The sequence below is a fragment of the Rhinatrema bivittatum genome, chromosome 14, assembly GCF_901001135.1.
Source record: "Rhinatrema bivittatum chromosome 14, aRhiBiv1.1, whole genome shotgun sequence".
NCBI lineage: Eukaryota > Metazoa > Chordata > Amphibia > Gymnophiona > Rhinatrematidae > Rhinatrema > Rhinatrema bivittatum.
The window spans coordinates 27,825,493-27,844,056 of NC_042628.1; the positions used below are offsets into that span (position 1 = coordinate 27,825,493).

Sequence of the window (18,564 nt, forward strand, 5' to 3'; positions counted from 1 at the left end):
GAATGGAACGCATGAACGGATCAGGACCCCCCTTGCCGAATGCAACGTATCTGCCCCCCACGAATATGAATACTGAATGTAACATATGCGGTCCCTCTGCACATCCTTAATGGATTAATACGGGTCATGATAAACTTTGCAAGCCATGTTAAACTGCAGTAGTCAACTATTTGGGTCATCTCCCTCCACCAGAAAATGCTTAAAGGGGCATGAAACTTGGTCTTTCAAAATCCTCTATACTAGAAATAACCCCCCCCCCCCCCAAGCCTGCAATAAACCCTCCTTCCCAAAAAAACTCTCTGTGCTTCATCTCCCTGCCTCAAGATTTCATCTCTCCCAATAAGTGTCAAATTTGATTAGAAATCCAACCATGAGGCCAGATGTACAGCCATTATATGCAAACATTATCTAGATAGATAGTGTGTGTGTATATACACACACAGATATTGATATATATAGATATAGATATATAAACTGAGACCTAAGTGCCCAAGTTAAAATTGGGCTTGACATATTTTATATTTGCATTTTGTGAAAAAGCCACTGTAAAAGATGGCAAGCCATAAATCTTACCTGTCACTGTTTGATCTGTAGATGTTATAATTAAGCGCTCTTATAACTAAATGCAGCAATCACCATGGGGAAAAGTCCGACTGTATTTTCTCCTGTGTGGCACTGAGCAGTTATATTGCTCCTGAGCAGGTTTCTGAATAATTTGCATTCTGTCAGAAGATGACTTTTGCCTGAGTCAGCACTGACCTCTCTGTTCTCCTACATAAGCTGCCATGTGGCTCTCTCATTCCTTTTGATCTTAAGTGTCCTGAATTTCTTACGGTCAAGAGTCTTTGTGGTTGTGACTCAATGGGGAAAAAAATGCTTAATAAATCAGGTCCTCAGTTCGCACAACTACTAGTACTAGTGCTGCTTTGTCACCCTAAGTATGAAGTAACAGAAGATGCGTCACAGTAGTTTGCATGTGCCACACCCTCAACTCCCTGGTCAATTATAACAAGTTTCCAAAAGAACAAGTAGGCTGCTTTCCAAAAACCTCAAGATTACTGTCTGTTTGTTAATATCAAACATGTCAAAATAACCACAAAAATGAGGTATGAATATACATATGAGATGCTTAACTTGCTTTTAGAATCAGTATTAGAAATATTATCGTGCTGAATTGGAGTGATTCACTGCCTCTTGCCCACAATGTGCTCCAAGCAGATGTCTGACGGCAGCACCGCTTTTCAAATCATTTACTGATCCACTACTTTTATAAAAATAAAATCATGTAAATGACAAAGTGAGTCTCTAGTAACAATAATCTTTGTGACTTGCGATTCGTTTCTTAATGAAGCGAGAGTACTCAGGTGCTCCTGCTCTCCCTACCTGACATGACCAGTGTTTCAGCAGCTTTCCTTGGTGCCTTCTTCAGGGGTGAAATGCATTCATACTGTAAAAAGAATATATAAAATGAGTAAATCAAAACACAATATTGTATATATATCCATATCTATCTCTTTCTATCTAGTCTCATCTGCTCATTGGCAAACAAGAATGTATTCAAGTTTTCAAAATAGTGGCAAACTTAAAAGACAGCAAAAGACCTATGATATTTGTAGACACTCCTTTCAGTCACATGAAGCCAAAAGAGGTACTAGAAATTCAAATTATGAAATATATACAAAAAAACAACATTGTTGAAATCCTTGAAGGTGTTTATACTACCCCTTATTCATACTACTCAAGGAGCGCTCAGTATCTTTTGAGTAAAAAAAATAAACAGAAAACATGCTATAAAAATGAATAAATATGTGCACAAATTATCAATATCAAATTCTTAGGGTGTTGTTTATAAAAATACTTCCCATTCCACTTCTTTATTGAGTCCATGGAATGAATAGTGCCAAGTTTGTAGATTCACCTTTGCTCATGTAGTAGTAGGCGGTTATAATTACTGTCTCGAGATCTAGGTTGCGGTTTCTCTAGAACCACAAACTTAAAATGCTGGGAAGTGTGTTGTGCAGCTATGGCATGTTCCACCAATTGTGTGTGTCATGCTTCTGATGTAAAATAATACTACAATGTTCAATGACACGAGTTCTGAGGGTTCTCTTCATTTTCCCAATGTATAAAAATGGCAAGAGCACCATATCAGACGTATAATCCCTACTATAGCATAAGATGTTCATTACATAAACTGTCAAAAGTAAAAATATTTCCATTAAAAGGCTGAGCACATATGCTGCAGTTACCACATGGGTAACAGCTACATTTTCATTGGAAATATTATGGGAACGTTAAAATTCTCTATTTTCTGAATGAACTATGGAGTTTCTGATATTAAATTCCCTGTAAAAAGCAAATAGAGGCAATTAATTAAATACTTGATGAAGTTGCAATATAGACCAATCTGAGGAGAAAAGTGCAAAATACAGATGGGTCACATCTGTGCCATAGACTTTTGTGGACATAACAATTAAGTTCAGTCGGCTCATCAAGCTCACTTATTATGTGCCTTTATGATAGTTGACACAGAGCATCCTCATATCCACTGACCTGGTTTATATTCTTCTAAAGCAGAACACAACTGGTGGAGGTAAATAAATTGTCCCTTATGGGCTTGAGCAGTGGAATACTCCTATTCAGCATGATAATATTTCTCATAGAGATTCTAAAAATAAGTTAAGTAACATATGTATATTGACACCTCTTTTTTGAGGATATTTTGACATATTCAAAGTGTTGCTTACATTTTTTTCTTGTAGTATTAATATCAAATATGCCAGGAAGGATCATTTTTCAACTTACCAGTTGTACTTAGTGTTAAATATAATTATCATCCTGTTTGGTTACTGAGTACCAGTCATATCTGGTACATTTCTAAAGAACATAAAATGGAGGCTACATGATGCGGTGCACTTAGGACACGGGAAGCAGGAGCTCCAGGTGCCATCCCCTCCCTCTGTAATAGTTTTACAAGTTTAACCCAGTGAATAGCTACTAAAATCAAGTGCTGAATTGGAGGAACACCTGGACAAATTTGTAATATCTCAAAACCCTGCAATGGCTACTCATTTAAGCAAAAGAAAAGAAAAGAAAAGGAGAAAGCTAAACCAATGAAAGAAAAGATGGCCAGTTTGAGCAAGGAGGCCTCTAAGGAGACATCTGATGCCTTGATTACAGAATTAACAATAGCGGTGGTACTGGCATTAGATAGGCAATTTGAGAAGATTAATGAGAATTTTGCATAGACATTGGAAAGAGAGTATTCAATACTGAAACTAGAATGTCTACCTTGGAAGACAGTAAATCTGAGATGATGACGCAGTTACAAGAGACCCATAAGATGTTAGCGACTCAGGCAGAAAAGACTGATGACTTCAAAAACCACACAAGGCGGAACAGCTTAAGGTTTGTTGGACTGCCTGAGTCCATTCCAAACATGGATTTGGCCTCTATTTTAGAAACATGGCTCTTGCAGGCCCTTGGGGGTCGGAGATTTGGTGGGCAAGATTGTGGTGGAACAGGTATACCGCATAGGTCCGAGATTATCACCTCAGGATAGGCCAAGAATTGTTTTCATGCGATTTTTAAACTATGCACAAAGGAGCCGGCTGCTTCAGGCTTATAAGAAGAAGGGCTTTACATATCAAAAATGGGAAATTCCTATTGTTTCAGGATTTCTCTTCTAAAATGGTAGCACACGATAGAGCTTTCTCGAGTGCCTGTTCAGATCTAGTACGCAGAAACATCCATTTTTCTCTGCTATTTCCAACGCACTTGAGAGTGCGGGTAGAGGACAATGCACATAATTTGGATGTGCTGGCTGAGCTACCAGAGTCTTCCTCTTTGAATGGGTGACCAAGTGTCTGAAACATTTCTCCCCTGAATTGTTGAAAGAATAGAGTTTTTTCTCTGATCGAGAGTGCTATGGAACAATTATTCAGTACACTGATATATATGGGTTCCTATTGTTAGCTGGGTTATACTTTCTTTTTTGGACTTTTTCATAACCAGTTTCTTATCTGTAGTTAATCTGTTGTGGATACAAGGTGGGGGGGGGGGGGGGGGGGGGGGGGGGAGGGAGAGAGCACCAGAAACTGCCAATGACCTCTAGCCTCAAGATAGAGCCATAATTATATTGGTGGAGTAATGCTGGAAAAGAAAAGAAGGAAGGGAGTGAGATGGCAGGAGAGTTTTGGGGGGTAGGAGTAGAGGATATGAGTGCCTGAGCTTGAGATCAACATGGAGACGGCAACTGACCCAGAATCCTCTGCTATCTTAGCCTTAGTACTATATTACATTTTACCTATAAAAGAAGGATCAGTTCATATTTTCGATAAGATGCTGGTTGGTCAGATTGTCATAGGAATGACATCCAGCATCCCCCAAGAATACTTATATTGCTCAATACAAAATTATACTTTGTACAAAATCTAAGTATCCTTGTCTTGTATCCATGGAGAAGTGCCGTAAGCGTGTTTGGCGCATAACATTTGAGATGTGTTTTTGAATATGGTTTTTGAAGATCATAATGGTATTGGGAAAACTAAAATTTCAAACTGAGACATGCAGGTCAGGGAGACCTGCTGCTTGGAATGGGACAAGCAGATGTTTCTATGTTAAATATTTCTGTATCTTTTTTGACTAAATCAGTGTATATCTATTTCAGATTAAGTTGATCATGTGGAATGTGGACCAATCAAGAGGGAAAAGGTTTTGAGGCATTTGCAGAGATGGGAAGTTACCTGTCTTCAGGAAACCTATTTAGGGCATGCGAAACACAAAGTTATGCAAAAAAAAATGGGTAGGACTAGAATTGTATCCATCGGGTATATCAAAGAGCTGTGGGATAGCGATCCTTGTGCATAGAAGGATGATATGCAATCATGCTGGAAACTTTACTGAGTGAAAACTATTTTGGTCTCTACATGCACCAAATACTTACGATCATGTTTTTTTTCTAACTTATTATATAAGAAACTAGATATTGGAAATTTTCCATTTGTTCTGGGAGGGGATCTGAACTGCATTGAGGATTCTAATTGTGAAAGACACCCAGCAAGTTGTGGGACCTAATTGAGTGATAAGAAGGGAATCTCTTTTCTGTGCAAACATCTTTGACTGCTGGTTGTTTGGAGGCTACTCCATCCTCTAGAGAAGGCCAATAATCATCATACTAGGGCACATTTGACCTCCACTCAAATAGATTATTTCCTTGTGTCAGAGGTGATCTTCCCCTTTAATCACTGATACTAAAATTGAAAATTTAGTAATATTTGATCATTATCCTGGAACATGTTCCATAAATTGGGTACAGAGGGATAATAGGCTGAAACTATGGTGAAAGCTACCCTATTTGACCCAGGATAAGCTATTTCCTGATTATTTAAGGGTGAATTGGCAGTATTTTGCACAAACCAATAAACAGCATGAAAATAATTATATGCTTTACTAGGAAACAGTGAAGGCTGTACTCAGAGGTGAAATTATTAGCTATTTCAAGATGAAACGCAAAAAGTTAAATGTTAGTATAAGTATAAGCCTTTATCGCTCCTCCCTGTCCTCCCCCACCCCTTCCCACCACCCCTCCTGCCCACTTCCCTTGCAATCCTCAGCCCCCCTTACCCCACCCTCTCACCCCCTAGCAACCCCTCCCTGAAAGTACCCGTGCTTTAATGTACCCCTTTTTCACTCTACCCCACTCGCCCCTCTTTCCCTCCTTACTCCCCCTCACTAGCATTTAACTATACATATGTACACTTGCCTCCTCATACTGTAAATAAGCCCTCATATGCTAATTCCTCAAGAGTACATGCCTCGTTTACTTTGTTTATAAGTTCTTTTGCATATTTAACCCTAACTTGAATGCAAAAAGTTGTAATTCTGCTCGTTGACTCTCCTCCTTTGTATTTCGCATATTACCCAGTTGGCCCTTCCCTTGTTCATTGTAATTTCCTTTCTCAGTTACTTGTAAACCGACATGATGTGTCCTACGAATGCCGGTATAAAAAAAAAAGTGTTAAATAAATAAATAAATATATTACAACTTGACTCTCACCTAAAACAATGCAAAACTAATATGATACACATTACACAATCTTTCTTCATGGAGCCTGAAGGAATATAAATGTTTGCAAAAAATACTGCATAAAAACATAAAATATGCCATACTGGGTCAGAACAAGGATCCATCAAGCCCAGTATCCAGTCTCCAACAGCACAATTGGCAAGTACCCAAACTTTAAGTAGATCTCATGCTACTAATGCCAGAAACAAGCAATGGCTATTCCCTGTTTAGTAGAAATGTATGGACTTCTCCTTCAGGAACTCATTCAAACCTTTTTAAACCTGGCTCTACTAACTGCCTTAGCTACATCTTCTGGCAATGAATTCCAGAGCTTAATTGTGTGTTGAGTGAAAAATAATTTTCTTTGATTCATTTTAAATGTGTTACTTGCTAACTTTGTGGAGTGCCCTCTAGTTTTTATTATCCAAGATGGTAAATAATCATTTCACATTTACCCGTTCAAGTCCTTTCATAATTTTGTAGACCTCTATCATATCTCCCTTCAGCCATCTCTTCTCCAAGCTGAACAGTCCTAACCTCTTTAGCCTTTCCTCATAGGGGAACCATTCCATGACCTTTATCATTTTGGGCACCCTTCTCTGTACTTTTGCCAGTGCAACTATATATTTTTTTGAAATGCTGCAACCAGAATTGCACACAGTATTCAAGGTGTGATCTAACATGGAGCAATATAGAGGCATTATGACATCATCTGTTTTATTTGCCATTCCCTTCCTAATGATTCTTAACATTATGTTTGCTTTTTTGACTGCCAAAGCATACTGAGTTGATGATTTCAATGTAATATTGTAAGATAAGAAATGTAGAATGTATAAAAGCCTGCTCCTGAAGGGGAGGGGCACGCAGTTTCTGAGCCATTGTTCTCAGCTGTGTCTTGCATGCAATAAAAGTCTTTCTTTACGGAACAGTTTCTGGGGCCTATTTTCTGACGGTAACATTATCAACTATGACGTCCAGATCTTTTTCCTGGGTGATAACTCCTTATAAGGAATCTGACATCATGTAAATTCAGCATGGGTTATTTTTCCCTATATGCAACATCTTGCACTTGTCCACATTGTATTTCATCTGCCATTTGGATACTTAAATTTCCATTTTTGCAAGTTTCTCCTGCAATTTATCACAATACACTTGACTTAATTGCTCTGAACTAAATGATATGATCTATTAAAGAGCATGTAAATCCCTACAATATTATAATTATAAATTGCATTGCTATGGCAATAGAGCAGGTAAAATGATGGCTAATTTATTTAGACAACACCACACTTCAAGGTTTATCAGTGCTGTGAAAGATCATAACAGGACTATGTGTAATACATCTACAAAGATTTGTCAGGCTTTTGTGACATATTACCAAAATCTTTATTCATCGGGCCTTACAGATTTCAGTAAACAATTTTTCAAGGGTACAATTTTGCTGCAAATATCTGAAGGAGATGTGGGATTTTTAAATGCACCTATTTAGGCTTCAGAGGTTATTGGGGCCATAAACTCTTTACCTTCTCATAAATTTATGGGACCTGATGGTCTAGATGCCTGTTTTTATAAATCACTGAGTGAAGTGATTTTAGAACCAATGCGGGCACTATTTAAGTCTTAACGGTCACATGCCTGCGACACTAAAGGAGGTGACCATTGTTGTGCTTCCAAAAGTATACTACCCAATCTCTCTATTAAACCTGGATATTAAAATATTTGTGATATTTTGGCGAATAGATAAAAGTTTATTTTTCCAAAATTGATTAATATTGATCAAGTAGGGGGGTTTGTATAAGGCAGAAGATTGTCTATTAACATTTGTAAAGTATATGTGGCCTTAGCATGCTATCACATTGGGAAAGTCTTTGATCTAATGCTGGTTAGTTGAGATGCAGAAAAGGCCTTTGAAAGGATCTCCTGGTCTTATTTATTTGAAAGCTTACGGGCATTTGGTTTCACAGAGGAAAGTTTACAATATATTCACAGTCTTTGTATGCAAATTTGTGTGCCAGGATTAACGTTAATGGAATGCTCACAGATTAGATTTGTTGGTAAAGAGGAACCCGTCAGGAACCTCCACTTTCCTGAATTTTATCTATTCTTTCCCTAGAGCCCTTTATTTGTACAAAATGATGCTGGCCCCACAGGTGATATAGCTCATTCAAAGGTTGCCTATGCCACTATTGGTTACAGATAATAAGCGGCTGAATTGTTTATTTGGGAGTTTGTTCTGGAACGGTAGACAGGCCAGAATTTCCTTTAAAACAATAACTGCCCCCAGAGAAGAGGGAGGTTTGGGAGCCCCAAATTTACAACTGCATTCATTAGTGCACCCATGAGGATAATGGGAGATTGGTTACTTAGGGGGTCATTTTGAAAGGCTTATCACGTACAATAGCTTGCTAGGGGCGGAGCTGGGGCAGAGATGGGGTGGGGGGTGGACTCCGCGATGTCTTCGCTGGCGGCGATAAGGTAAGCAACGTTATCGTCACCAGTAGTGCGCCCAATAGCGCCACCATGAAAGGTGGCGCTATTGGGTGCGAAAGCCGGCAGTGATAACACTGCAGTGGTGCGATGGATGCCGGCTTTCGCAGGCCCGCCCCCCCTTTTCACTGGATTCACCATTCTGCGATAGAATGGTGAACTGAATCCAGGCCTTAATTAGCACAACTTTACTGATTTGAGAATTGACAGAGCAGTGGCAATCCCTTGGACTTTTAAAACAATTTTACATATGCAGGAGAAGGATTTGGCTTCTGAGATTCGATTGTCAATGCTTCTAAGACCACTGTGGAGGATGTGAAATTTGCTGAGCAAATGGGTGCCTGCTGAGGTGTGGGTTTCCTCTTTTTTGCCAATGTCAGGCAAAAGATTTTGGAGAGCTGACTCACTGGTTACGGATCCTCATGACATAAGGTGGGGCTACATTTCCTAAAGCTTTGGACATTATTATTACCAGAGAGGGGAGGGGGAAGCTGGTGGAAGGAAGAAAACAGAAAATGCTCCTGTGCTGTTTGTGTATCAAGCTTGTTAATTATTCTCAGTAAATATTGCATAAAAATAAAAGAAACTTATAATATTGAAAACTGCCTTATACAGAAGATCAAAGCCCTCCCACCTCCTTCCCTGCAGAATTAGTGTTTGAAAGAAGACCTAGGGAGTCTTATCATAACAGTAGGATAGCTTGTTAATCGGAGGCACATGGGACATTCGTTCATTAAACTCATTGCACTTAAAAGACATGGCTGTTTCCTTACATGTCTCTTGTCCTTATGCACTGAAGGTGATTATTTTTAGTTTATAAACATGTGATCATGAGAAAACAAGGCAGAGCAATGAAACAACTAGAAGGTCAAAACAGACATCACCAAACAAATATTACCAGCCATTTTCTCCTGGACAAACTACATTAATATTGATTTCATAAACTCACAAGCAACAGATCGAATGGCAAATATAATAAGGGGGTCACAATAACACGTTAAAAGATATATAGAATTAACACTACTACAGTTTTCATATTTTTCTTTCATTTTACCATATAAAAATGTTTGCACTGTCTCAAATCTCAGATGGCAAGACTACAATAAGAATAACTTAGGCATTGCAGGCTAATAAATTGTGTTAACTTTAGTAATAATATTTATTGGTAGTCAGACTGTAAGCAGGCTAGGTCCCAGAATAGCCACTAACAATAAAATCATGCACTTCTATGTAACATCTCCCACATAATAGAGGATGGCATTATAGAAATCTCAAAATATATTCGAAAAAGTCCTTATAAACAACTTTCAGTTCTAAATCTTTTACTTTGCTATTATTTCTAGGCTTGAAAGATATTTTTAACAATGTGCAGGGAAAGGAATTTAAAATAACAGAGTTTGCTACTTGAAAATACTGTTACCTGATGATTGCTTTGTAAGAGAAAAAAAGATGTATTTTAAACACAAATTTCTTTCTCTATAGCTTCTATCGACATACATGTCATTGAAAATAAAGTACGTATATGCATTGTGATAAAAAGATGACTAGTAAAAAAAAAAAATTCCTCTACCTATAATAAATGCTGATTATTCAGTTCAACATACACAAGCTATTTCTAGACTTGGAGAGGACAATTTTCAAAGAAATTTACCCATGTAACTAAGCAGTCCTAGATTCGCTTTCGCTTTTTTTTTTTGGCTTCGGGAGCAGGGGAGAGGACTGGGGCTGCCACGGAGACCGGCACCCACGATCGCGGCCGGGGCAGGTGAGAGGGGGCTGGGGGAAAGCTTGCCACCTACCCTTACCCCTGCCTCTACCGCAGGGGTCAGGGTAGGCGGTAAGTTTGCAGGTTAAACGCGCGACAAAACGGCAGGGAAAACTAGCGATAGTCGGGGCGCGGGTTACGGGATGCTAGGGAATAGCTAATTCACTCATTTGCATGCAATATACATGCCGCGGGCGGAAGGGGTTGCCCGGGGAATTTAGGACGCGGTAGGAGTAGGTTAAAGGGGATTCGGGATCGCAGGAAGGGCTAACGCGGCCGGAACGTGAGTAAAAAGCGACTTAGGAGCAGGGTAAACGCGGCCGCACTTTACAGGATAGGCCTGAATGTTGTTAAGGCTGTACCTAGGTTTCTGTGCAGGGACTGGTGGGGCCTGTGAGCACAGGCTTAGTCCCCATGCTCACTGCTCCAGAGCATCGTGTCAATGGAGCCAAGGTCCTGGGAAATGGAGAGGTGAAAGGTTTATCGGGGGGGGGGGGGGGGGGGAGGGGGCAGCAGCCTTGGGTTCAGCATGACACTGGCACTGAATCAGTGTCTAAAAGTGACATCTGCCCAAATCTGTCCATGTTAACTAAGTAGTTACATTGGTAAATACCCTGGGTTGAAAATGTTTCTGCCCTCCCCCCCCCCCCCCCGCAGTTAAAAGCATGCATGCTATTTCACAGGATGCGTACGTTTAGCTGCAAATGAAAGGGGCAGATCCCGGCAGCAATGTTAGGGTAGGGAAGGAAAATGCCTGCATGTACTTTGCACTTATAGGTGCGGTTTGTGGGTGCAAAATTATCCGCAGTCCCCAGAACCCCAAATTTAGCCTGCAGGTCCATGGATACAAAATTATCTATAGACCTACAAACTACCATCAGGGTTTAAACTTATCCCTTAATAAATGGCTAAAAAAAAGGTCAGGTTTTTCATGGTGACGCAATCAGTCAAGACGAGTTTGAGTATTCCTGTGACACAAAGAATGGAAGTTAGTATTGAATTGCGATAGAAGTGGGATTTATTTTTTTTTAAGAATCAGTTTTCAAATCTGCCCGCATAGGTGCAAAGTCCGTGGGGTTTTGCAGCGGTTTTCAAAGAGCAAATACGAGCATACTTTTCCTTTGAAAATTGCCTCGGGAGAAAATATCCACAGAGATTTACTCCTCCTTTTCCTGCTTGTACCCTTTTTTCCCTACAAAATGTGAAGAGATTTGAAAATGCAATTTGCAAGTGGTAAACTCCCTGAAATGAGCATGCCTCCGAGCCTTGCGAAAACTTTGTGCATTATCGATCTCCTCACACACTTTCAGCCAGGACATTTTCAGACGGCTAGCTTAGTAGAGTGAATCAGGTTTTCCCGATTTGTTGGTGTGAGCAAAGGAAGCTCGCTTTGGGAAGGGCTAAGGGGCTGGCTGGGAAGATTAGGAACCCTGATCCAAGGAGGATACCCCCATCTGCCTGGGGAAGCTGTGTTTGAAGGTGTAGAGGTTTCCCTGTTTTTCACTGAGATCTTCCCAGAGATCTCTTACCTCCCTTCCTGGGGTCTGGAATATATAAAGGGGCAGAGAAGATCCCTAGCCACTCCTGCTCCATCAGATCCCAGTACAAAAATGGCACTGGCTGGCACCATTTTTATTTTTTTTTTATGGACATAATGTTGTTCGGCCTTACAGCCATAAAACAAAATTGTATGGCTGTACAGCCGTGACTGCATATTGCTTTTGCCTGTTTCAACTTTGCAGACCCCAGGAAGGGGATAAGGGACCTTTTGATAGGGAACTTATGGGGAAGACCCGAGGATTAATAATGTTGATTTGAAGGCTCTCTGTGTCTTTTTGGTCGACTTTCTGAAAAGATACAAATGTGCTTTTGAAACAGTTAATATGTATCAATGTTTAGTGATTAGTGCTCCCTCCCTACTGGGAATTTGAACAATGGGCTTGGCAGGAGCTGAACAGGCTACAGAGAAAAAAAGAGCAGAAAATGCATCTGTGAATCCAAGGCAGGTTTCCCAGCTGGCTACAAAGAGTTCTGTTGCTGGGTCTTTGTGCCAGGTCCTTACTACGAAAAATGTGCAAACGTATCTGAAGTAGAAGTAAATTAGGTTAGCTGTTATAAAATGAAAATGAAAGAGTTGTGGTAAAATCCACTTCAGATTTTGCCACATTGGTAAGCTTTGTACAACAATGCAATTTTTTTGTGAAAAGATTTCACGATCCTTGGAACCAATTTTGGCACCATTAATGCATGACAGATTCCAAAGTAGAGATGTTAAAGAAAAATTACATCTTGGAAAAGTAATCGTGAGGAAGACTAGCTTGCTCAAAGTCATATGGAAAGTCAGTGGTAGAAATAGAACATAATAAACCCAAGAGATTCATTGACTCATGGCAGTATTTTCAAACTTTTAGACCATGTCATTTTTTTTTCTTTCTTAAGCAGGTAGGGAAATCTCATAAAAATCTGAGTTTTCCCAATTACTACAACATAGAGAAATATTTAAAATAAGAGAAAAATTATAGAAAAAAAGCTAGATTAAAAACTAACAGGTCTATATGGTAATAAAAAATATAATCTCTTTGTGTCTGGTTAAAGAAGGGAAATGTACACCTCATGAACTCTTTGTAAAGATTTTAGAGGTAATGAAAACTCAGAGGTTGAACTATGAGATTTAACATACCCCCTTGTTTTGGAAATTTAGACTGCTTGTTTATTTCATGTAGATAAGGGCACTTTACTTTCAGTACTAGATAATATCTGAAACCAAAGCAAGAGATCAACCTTGATTAATAGGGGTCTTGAATCCAATCGTGATTAGATCACATCATTAAAGAAGTAAAGATGAATCATCTTAAGGAGTGGTGTGGTTCTATAAGATTCCTTTGTTTTCATTTTCAGGAACTCTGGTTCCAATTCAACATGTAAGCAAATGTCACAAGACATGCTATATTCCTTCTTCCATCGTTTTGAATACTGAAAAACCATGTGTTAACTTAAGGGGTCAATTACTCACATGATTTATGGAGTTAAAAATGGTCTTTTAACCACATAAACATTAAAAATCCTCCATCCTCCAACTCTTGGCCTGCTAATTTCTACCTACACAAATCACTATGCATACAGATTTAGCTGGACACAAAATGGGTTGGGTGTGCATGGAGTAGCATTTTCAAATCAATCATTAGTGCAATATTCAGTGCTTGCCAGGTTCTTATGGCCTGGATTGGCCTCTGTTGGAAACAGGATGCTGGGCTTGATGGACCCTTGGTCTGACCCAGTATGGCATGTTCTTATGTTGTTATGTAACTAGCTAAATTTGTCCTCCTAAGTATGGCCGCACAAAATGACTAACAGCCATTTTGCAGTTAGATTTAACCAGATATTCAACTGCAATTTTAGCTGGTTAGCAGCGACTAATTATCCGTAAGGTTAACCAATTAAAATTAATGGCTTTATTTTGCTGCTCAGCAGCAGTTTGAACATCAACCTTTTACTAAACTCAAGGGGACCATGAAGTGAACTCAACATAGACTGGTATGCAAAACTATCTCAGTCTGAGGACATTAGTAGTATTATTCATTTGAAATGTATACAAACTTAACACTAAATTATTTTTCGTTAATCTTTCTCCAGCATTTCAAAATTAATTTTTTTAAACTGCCATAAGCAAAAGGCTGGCTTATCAAATCGATGAAACTAAAACATACTTCATCTCTTCCCTTACACTATACATTTCAAAGCTATTAGCAGACCATGAATGTGAGCTTTGCATATTTCTCACAGAGGCATAAAACACACCTTGAACATTCTAGGTTTCTGACATGATAAACCATACTTTAAAACAAAAAAAAAATATATTTTAGAACAGGGGTCACCAAACTTTGACCTGCATCTGGCCTGATGGGCAATTTTACCTGGCCCATCAAAGACTTCCCTGACTGTGACCAAATCAGCCCATAGAGCAAGGTTTACATTTTTTTCTTTTGTTTTTAACCAAGTTCAGCAGTGGACATTCTGGCAGGGTACTCAACCCCCACCAGCAAGACAGCAAATGTCATGCTATAATAGAAGCAGGAAGTGCTAACAGGGTGTCCAACCCTTGCTAGACAGACAGGAAGTCTCAAATGGGGACGGAAGCAGGAAGTGCTGTTGGGGTCCCAAACCCCCACTAGTAAGACAGGAAGTCCCGCATGGTGCTGGAAGCAGGAAGTGCTGGTAGGGTCCCCAAATTCGACCAGCAAGACAAGAGGTCTCGCACAGCCATGAAGCAAAAGAAATAAGTTCATGGCAGTGAGGGCATAGGTGTCATTATGGATTGACAAGGGCTTACCATCCCAATTTTCTATATTGCTTCAGTAGAGCTAAATCAAACCTCTGCCTGATCTAATCAGTGGCAATCAACCTCCCTTTCTCTCCTCAACCAGCAGCAATCATTGAAGTGAACGTTATCTCCTGCTCCCATGGGGCTGGTCTCATAGCGCTTACTGTGAGACCAGCCCCACAGCAGCAGGAGATGATGTTCTCTTCAACACAACTTCTGATGCTGCTCATGCCATGACCTAGCAGAACACCACAGAGTCCATCCTGTGGTGGCCAAAGAGAGGCGGCTGCTAGTGGACCCCATTCTGCTAGCATCCATAGACCAAGAAAGACTAGGTAGGCTACCACAGGCCCATACCACAGCAGCTAGAGAGAGATGGAGGACTTGGCAGCCACTAGCAGATCCCATTCCACTTGTGGATGAAGAAGAGGCCGGTGGAGGTGAGTGTGGGTGTGTGAGTAAGCCTGTGTGAGCCTGTGTGTGTGTGATAGCATGTATATGTGTGAGAGAAGTAAAGAAGGGGTGAGGGAGGGAATGTGCATGAGAGGAATGGAGAGCGATGTGAGGAGTGAACAGAAGTGTAAGGGGAGAGGTGTTGGAGGAGAGGGGTAGGAAAGAGGAAGGAAGAAGAAAGCAAGAGTGTATGTTATGCGTGCCACCTGAGGCAAGCTCGCAGTGCAGCCCTCTCACCTTTCCAGACAGACTCCAGCTGCTGGCTCCTCCTCGCTGGTGGCAGTGGGCTGCCAGCTCCGACTTAGGGTTCCCTTCGGAGCCTCCAGCCCTGCTACGCTACCCAGTGTTGCTAGCCAAGATGTCCCTGCTCGTAGGGCCTCTCTGTGTGGCCCGCGGAGAGACGCTGCCATCAGCGCCACACCCCTTCCTTGGCTCGCGCACGCATCACTGCTTCTTTTAAAAAGCCAGCGGCGGGAACCTGGCCGCAGACCCGGATGCTGATGTCAGACTCTTCAGCGTATATAAGGTCAGGCCTTGCTCCTTAGTGTTGCCTTTGCAACAGGTCTCCTAGTTCTCCGAGTACTCGTTGCTATTCCTGAATCGTCTCATCATTGTGTTCCTGTCTTCCTGGTTCCCGGTTCCTGTTCTCCTAGTTCCTGTTCATCTATGTGTTTGGATTGACTCTCTGGATTTGACCACCGCTATGCCTGACTTCAGCTTCTCTCCAGTCCCGGACCTCTGCCTGACTACTCTTCAGCTTCTCTCCAGCCTTGGACCTCTGCCATGCCTGACTACTCTTCAGCTTCTCTCCAGCCCCGGACCTCTGCAGGTAAGTGGATTTTAAAACATGCTCGCATGAAGGACATTCCCAGTTTTACCAATTAGTCCACCAGTATGCCCAGCCCATCTCAAGATAATCCAAACCCCCCTATGGTTCTTCAGACTGCACTCTCCTCAGTTGACCCAGAACCCTCACCCAGTTGTTTTAAGCCTAAACAGATATTTATGCAGACTTATATCTCATCAAGAGCAGAAGTAAATTTGAGCAGCTAACAGCCTGCTGTGCACTGCGGCCATCAGATTTATGTGTTTAAATTTGGGTCCCACCTTGGAACACCTCTGGCACATCCTATCTTCACCCCCTTTTTTTTTTCTTACTTCTTACTCATGCACGTGGATATATGTGCATAATTTGTGGCTTTTAAAATACGAATTGGTCATGTGCAGCCCAGATATTCGTGTATGTGGACCTTTTAATGCCAGCAATGCTTTTAAAATTCACCCCATAATGTTTTTATACTAGCTATACCTGGAACAGATGAATAGATCAACAGTTTGAGGTAATATCTCCTATAAACAGATTTGATTAAAAAAAAAAAAAATTAAACTAGCTTGTAATCTACTGTCAAAAAAGATAAAAAACATGAACACCACTTAATTCTGCAGAAACTTTGCATAAGAACACTTTGAAATGCAATTATTCCCTTCAGAATTAAGTACAGAGGGCAATGAATTTAGAGTTCAAGAACAACAAAAATTCTACATCAATACTAGTGTACAGCTTTGACTTTATACATGTAAAGTAACAACCCCTTAAGGAATAACCTTTAGTTGTTTCAAGGTCAAGCAATAGAACAACAGAGAACTAAGAGATATGAGAATGTAATGTAATTGTTGGAATTATTAGGAGAGAATGATATCATGATTCAGTGGAACTTTGCAGCTTCAGACCAGAGATAGCCCATAGAGATGCACATTTGTATGAAACAAATGGATAACACACAATGATTGAGCCCATATTTATTTCATTTTTAGTCCCCTAAAATGAATGGAGGGGTCCCACATATGAAACATAAAATCTGCATCTCATTTGTTTGTTTCCCATTTAAGTCTATGGCCTACTGAAGTCTATGGCTCTGCTCTAAGTAAATAAACAAGTGCAGGTAGCAACAAACTCTTACTTGTGTAATCTCACAGCCTTGCCAGTCTTGTCAGAAAAGAGGCAAGACAAGTTGTAAGGAAACCATACAGAAGACAAATTGCAGTGAAGCATCTTTCTAACCAAGCCTATAGCTACTTTATGGATCAAGTGGTACTGATGTCCTCCCACAATAAAGTTTGAGCATATGTAAGAAGTATTCTGTATTTCCTCTCTAGTTCTTGGCAGAGAAGGATATTCTAGTACAGGTGTTCTCAAACCAGTTCTCGGAACATACCTAACAGTCAGGTTTTCAGGATATCCACAATGAATATGCATGAGATAGACTTCCATACAATAGAGACAGTGCATCCAAATGTATCTCATGCATGTTCATTGTGGATATCCTGAAAACCTGACTGGCTAGGTGTACCAAGGACTGGATTGAGAACTCCTATGCTAGTAGAAGCTCTCATATTAAAAACAAAAATTAGAAAGTTTTAGATTTGTTGCAGGTAAAGGGCTGTTTCTGATCTTTACTGAGCAGCAGTGGTCTCACCTACTGTGCCAGAGAGTAAGGCAGTACATAGCTTTGATTTTGATTTTTCTCATCACTGCGGGAGGGTCAGAGTGAGAGAAAGTCTAGAGACTGCAGTTATAGCAGTGCTAATTATTTTTTTTGTCTCATTTGTTTGGAGACCAGTGAGGTGAGCAGCAGTGGAGACATATACTAAAGAGTCTTTCCAAGCTGCCATTCGTTTTGGTTCTGTTAGTGTTTAACAATTTTTTGGGTGCAAAATCATTCAGAGGAGCTTAGCCCATATACACTGTAAATATGTCTATGTGTAAATGACAGTTTTCCATATAGTGAGTGGTACTGTGAGTACAGTACAGTTATTGATCAATAAATACATTCATTTTTAATATCTAAACCCCCAGTAGACAGGGCACGTGAACACATTCTATTGTGTTAAGTAAAGTGTGAGGAGGGAATGTAGGAAGTGTTGGCAGGGGTAGAGGAATTGGTAGAGAGGCAGCTCAGCATAGAAGCTGTGAAAAATAGGCAGTTCTGCTCCAAAATTAAAGAGATACTTTTTTTTTTTTTAGCTGTAGAGTAGCAGGAATGGAATGTAGCTCAAGGCAGAAGAAAAAGAAATTTGAAGAACATGTTCCATGCCACCTGTTCCTCTCTTTCTTATTTTGAACCTGAGGGAACAGATGGGTGGGTCTTTCAAGACCTCCAGTAGGAGGGCAAAGGCATGGACAGAGGCAAAAAAAAGTGCAACATCCAAAACCAGCAGCACACTCCTTTATGGTTCTTGCTTCTGAGGCAGTGAAGGCACTATTTTTACCGACTGATTGAAAGGAAGAATCTTGTATTGGATTCTTTGAATCAGAAAATGTTGAAGCGCTAGTAATCCAAAAAGAATTTGGAAAGTTTAGTCAGTAGCAATTTAGTCTCCAGTGAGGTGATGGGGTGAGAGATGATATTGACAATGTTGAGAAAAACTTCCTGGAAGAACAGATAGTGCAGGTAGAAAGTATAAACAATA

At 40.3% G+C, this 18,564-nt stretch overlaps 1 long non-coding RNA gene across 1 annotated transcript in view; it reads right to left on the bottom strand.

Moving 5' to 3' along the window:
* Positions 1-1,380: 1,380 nt before the first annotated feature.
* The window catches only part of LOC115076000, a 145,303-nt gene continuing 128,119 nt past the window's right edge, over positions 1,381-18,564 (bottom strand). Inside the window, exon 3 of the long non-coding RNA XR_003852666.1 lies at positions 1,381-1,447. This is a non-coding gene — a long non-coding RNA (uncharacterized LOC115076000). The remainder of the gene's footprint in view (positions 1,448-18,564) is intronic.